Here is a 6,000-nt window from a genome sequence, read left to right on the forward strand (position 1 = left end):
AAAAGTGGGATAAAGTGCAACTGCTTCCCCAAAACAATTCCTCCATAACTGTGGATTTAATCGTTTGATATGTGGATAACTTTCAGTGGACTAAACACATAAAAGGTAAGATTTTGTTATCACAAAGCTAGCTGGTTCATTAAAATTTAATATGGCTAAGCATATTTACAGCCAACTTTACTTGCAACAGTGAAACTGAATTTGTTGTTAACATTGTTGGTAACGTAAACGTTTCTTCAGTTAGGAGCAGGACTGTTTTTTTTAATTTTGCATTCATTTTCATTGACAAAAGCTGGCCTAATATGCATGAGAGAACCTAGATTTGAGGGAGCTGCAGCTGTTAGCATCAGCACGGTCATATTAACACAGCAGGGCACACTAGCCCAGTGATGGCTAGCCCTGTGATGAGGGATCGTGTAAAATCCCCACCCCCAGAAAGTTTCAAACCAAGCTTGCGCTGATGATGCATGATCACTGATCAAATTGCTATTTTCTGACACGATGCACACCATTCCCAGGTGCTCACCTGTCTGAATCTCAAGCTCTTTACCCTAGCATCTTAATGCTGTTCACAGCACGGTGAATGACAAACGATGACAAAATGCTGTTCATGTTTATGAGTTCATAGCCTGGTTATTTATGAAGGACTTACATGTCACGTTTTATATTTTATTATGATCACTCGCATTACCATGGGGTTACTTAATAGGTAGGCCTAATGCTACGGTTAACTTAGAATGCCCACCATTACACTGGAGATGTTAAAAAACGTTTAAACTTTTTTTATTCTCCCGCGACGATAGGCTAGGCTTGGCTAGGTAATTCGCTCATTAGCTCAGATCAGTGACTACCAGAGGAAACGCGGGCTAGAAAACTCAAACAAGTAATGTTAGACTAACTGTGTTACAGTTTCTCTTGCAAAATCAAAATTTCACAGGAGCTCCATGCGCTTTTGTAGGCTACACGCAGTCTCAAAAACACTGTTTACAGCTTTTCGAGTCACTGTACGAGGTCATTTATTTTATATAGCAATAATTTAGATACACTTATGGGGTGGGTGCAATTGCGTTTTCTAAAGAATCCCCCGTCTTGATTTTGTACAGAAATTAATATTAAGTGACACGTAAAAGGGCGGAAAAAAAGGTCACCTTATATAGCAGGCTAAGATATAAGGTCTGGAATTTAATTTAATATTGTTGTAATGGTAGGATAACTACATAGTTTACACAATAATTACACTGTGTTATAAATATTGTATATCAATGCATTTATTGACTGTCAATTACACAAAATCGTGGCTCTGTCTAATTGAACAGTAGCCTATTTAATGCATTCTAATCCATTGTCAATCACTTCCGGGAACTAGTTGAGGTTTACACAAACCACGTGACCAACTGAATTTTGAACACCCATTGTCGCAACTCTACCTTTATATGGCTCTGGGTTTTATTATACGGCTCTTCACAATGCAAGTAGAATGCTCCATTGACTTGAATGGGATTTCCGAAAGTTCTAGCGGTCATTATTTCTTGGGAAAGGACCTCTGAAAACAAGAATGACCGCTGTCAATGGCAACGGAGTTTGCGCTTGGAACTTCATTCAAAAGTGAAAGCAGACGGTTGATCAGCTGTGTTCTAAAGAATGTTTGATTCAAGTTCAGTGTGTGTTGCGAACTACTTGTTTCTCAGCAAAAGCCACGACGAAACGGTAACAAATAAGTGTAAAGAGACATATCATGGAGTTTATTTTTTCGTTTTGGCAAGTAGCCGTATAATAAGCGGGATAATGTATAGAACGCCGGTCATTATGGGAAAATAAGCCCCTTCAGGGCGAAACAAGACCCCTCCGCTGGCGCGTCGGGGTCCGGTTCGCCCTGTCGGGACTTATTTTCCCCATAATGACCGGCGTTCTATACATTATCCCTTACTTATTCCACTGCTTGGTTGAATTTACCATTGTCCTATGTAATTTAGAACGACCATTAACCGTATGTTATTTGCACACCTAAAGTAGATCCATTTTTTTTGGCCGTATCACACTTGTATATTAATTCGCAGAACTCGTTGTGAAGTTTAAATGAACCGTCACGTTGCATCCGAGCTGTAAAATGCAGACGTTCAGAACATAGTAACATTGTAGCATATGACGAAGGTGGCTTTTAGCTAGATGGATGAGAGCAGGCTAGGTAAAATAGCGATGTTTCAAAGCTAAAGTTCATCAGAATCTTGGGATACGCCCGCTTTGTCCCCAGGGCCACTGAACCAAAGATGGTTGATTAAGGGAAGAGGAGAGATAGACTTCTCTGCATAGTCTCTCTGCCTCTTCACCCCCTCCATGTTTGGATACTGTCTGTCCACTAGCCACTTTTACCACTGTCTTTATGCCTCACTGTTTGCGTGCTATATTAGCACATTAGCACTTATGCATACCCCCCCCCCCCCCCCCCCCCCCCCTCCATGCCACAGTCGAACTGTGGCCACACTTATACATTTTCTTTAAATAGTTAAATATATAGATATATAGACTTTACTTCACTTTATTTATGCATTATTGCACTGTTGGACTATCTCATTTGCATTCACCATGACCACTATCACCATTGCACTACCACCATGACACTCATTCACACAGAGCACCTTAGAGCACCTTACCATACCTTACTATGCACAGAGAATCACAGGCTCAGTCCCTGCCTCAGTCATTGCAAGCGCCTCTGATTGATTAATCACCACTATGTGGATACTGTTTTTAGAATTGATTTAGATTAAGTGTTAGTTAGTATAATTTGTATTTTAGGCTACGTTTATACGGTGACGATGAAAAGAGAAGACGCAGAAGTGGCGTCTCGTCTTCATTTTTTTATTCGCTTTAGACGAGCATTCTCAGGGGGAAATCTTTGTTTATATGAAGACGCAAGAGTATGTGATATTCGTGTGATAGAACCCCGGTACGTCACGCGCATACATTCTAATTTGACAGTTTAGCCAGAGAGGTAATCAAGGATTTTTGGTTTCGCCGTTTAGACGGAGACGCAACCCGGGTCGTCTTCAAAACTCTACACTCTGGAAGGAGTCTTCAGATTTTTGCGTCTTCAAGCCCCGATGGCGGGGTCGCCGTGTAAACGAAAGGCACTTTTGATAAAATATTTTGTCGTCTTCCTTCGCAATCGTTCTCGTATAAACGGCCCCTTAGTATATTTAGCATATTCTTTATCTTCTACTGTCCTTATTGCTTAGTTGTGTTTTTATATTATATACTTTAATTACTTTTTCTGCTGTTAAAGAATGTTTGTGTTGTCTGTATGCTGCTGAGACCTTGAATTTCCTCTGGGGATCAATAAAGTATCTATCTATCTATCTTGACAACGGAAGAGATAGAACTAACGACTGGCCTTTGGCCGTAGCAACCATCCATTTAGAACTAGTAACGGCAGTTTGTCCTGTTGAGAAAGTTGAGAAATTAGTTGATATGTGTCGGAAGAAAGTAGTTCTACAAGCAAGACAGTTTTAGCGATTGAAACGTTTAAATTGTAACAGGAAATGAACACAACGCAAGTGGCAACAGTGGAATAAGCGGGATAATGGACTCCACGGTGGTCTGTTCACAGAAGTTAATGCACTTACGAGGTTTAAACGGCCCTCCGCTTTGCGTCGGGGCCGTTTTACAACCTCGACCGTGCATTAACTTCTGTGAACAGACCACCGTGTCGTCCATTATCCCTTACATCATAGGCCGCTTGCTATTTTTTTCCAGTGATAGATGACGTTGTGGTTAACTATAGGCTACTGCATACTGCTTTACACTCTTCTTAGAGAACGTTTACATTGTCAATGTCAAAACAGCTTGTTACATCAAGATACATAAGATAGTATCTCCATTTCAGCAGATCTAACTAGGCCTACTTTATGCTAGGCTACTCCATTTAATTGGGAACACATTTGAGCGTAACCTGACTCGCCAGATGAATTTCGTTCCGCTTAGCTACGCCTAGCTCCACTCAATTTGAGCGTGCATGAGAGGGAGAGAGCGCAGCAGGTTCCAGCTGGCTTGTCATTGTTGATAATTGATATCTCCTTTTTATAAGAAACTTTTAAAAGGAAATCGCGATGGCAACAGTAGTTCCCACTACTGATCATTTATAAACTTTGAGAGGGCACAGCCATAGGCACAGCACTAGCTATATTTGAGTGGAGCTGGCAGAGTCTTAAAGAGTCTTAAAGTGACAGTGCACAATTTATAAATTAATTAAATTAATAAATTAACAGTATTTCTTAGAAAACTAGATGTACCGCGTAGCGGTACAAAATATGACCGCCGCTCAGTCCTGCACATCCATTCCGCGAAAATAAATCATATTAATGAATTTGTCTCCATCTTCTACTCCATTCCTCACTCTTGAAACTTTTGTGTATGCTTGTTTGAAATGTGTGTTTGCACACATTCCGCACACAAAGTAGCCTACTGGCGCTGCAAAGGTGAATAGATTTGTTTCTGGGCCAAAAAATCTGTAACATTGTTATAAAACCTTTAAAATCTCTAAACAATCACAAGTAGGGCAGTTCATCACAGTCCATCCATTGCAACTGGACTGATGAAAGGTACACCTGTAGGCTACATTGTATTTGGGAAAAGCAGAAGGTAGCAGCATAATGTATTTATTTATTTATTATTAAACAAAACAATCCCTGTCAGTTCCATGCAGTTTTCAACAGCTATCAAGAAGAGAGGTCATGTCATGGATTTTTGTGAATGTTTCTTCTTCTACATATGCATAAGTTTAGTCATCTAGTTCAAATGATATTCAGCTTTATTGTCAATGCACAAATGAAATACCAGTAGTCTAAAACAAAATGCCGTTTTTCCCAGTGGTGCAAATAACTGACATGTCCAAAGGGCCTTCATGAAATGCGTTGCGAGACTGTTCATACACATTTTAACGGGCAAAGTTGAAGAGCTACTCTCCGTTATTGTTTGTGCAAATAATATGCTGATTCATGTTCCCTTGCATTTTGCAACCATGAGGTCAATGGTTAAGCTCAATCTTTTGACGCAATCTTTTGATTTTCACCCAGCCTAGTCCATGGTAGGCGCCCGATAGAAATATTGTTTAATTTTGCGATTGAGATATCCACGCACTGGCGCCCCCCCTGCGACGTGTTCGCCCCCCGGTTTTAGAGCTATTCTAAATGCAAAAATGCATAGAGGGAGTTATGACAAAACCGTGACTGTTAACAAACTATAAGCTATATAAGGTAGGCCCTATGCTAGGCCTATTACACAACACAAATTGTCGCTAGGCTATGCTGGCGACCCAAATAAAATCTCCGTTGGAACCAATGGCTTACACCTTACAGTATCAAGCTGCCACCTCTTGGCGAAAAAGTTAATAGTTTTGCATATCAGTAGTAATACATTTCACGTAGCTGTGAATCACGGAAAGGGCGAATGAAGTGGACACTTCTAAACGGAACCCAACCCACTGTACAGTAGCTCAAGGTCTGTGGCTAAAGCAGCCATAATGAAAGCGTTATCATTGTTTGGATACTTCACACACACGTGTTTTTTAATCGCATAGACTACAACTACCAAGCTGGAATCAAAGCACATCGACTCCCCTCTCACACCCTAAACACGCACTTCGAACAAACAAAAAGCGCCTCAGTCTCACGGAATAGCCATAGGCAAAACTGTATCTGACCCTTGTAACGTTGGTACTAAATCATTCATCGCAAAGAATGATTTTTGTAGCACGTGCAACAAATATGTGTAGGTACAGCCCTGCCCTGAATACATCTCAACGTGCGCTCTAAAACATCTGGTTTAAATGGAGATTGTAGATCATCACGGGATCATAGACAGGTTATCTTTCAGGACGAAGCTGAAGTTGGCCGCACATTCAGAATGCGGTGTAGTCAAGTTTCCGTTCCACCTTAAATATTGCAATTTTCTACCGACAGGGGGCAGTGCTGACTGCAAATACGCGATGACACTGGCATTTGC

Source organism: Alosa pseudoharengus, unplaced genomic scaffold (genome assembly GCF_046254945.1).
Source record: "Alosa pseudoharengus isolate Yale_2024_CS ecotype anadromous, Long Island Sound unplaced genomic scaffold, YU_APseudo_1.1 YU_APseudo_1.1_scf_2, whole genome shotgun sequence".
Taxonomy (NCBI): domain Eukaryota; kingdom Metazoa; phylum Chordata; class Actinopteri; order Clupeiformes; family Clupeidae; genus Alosa; species Alosa pseudoharengus.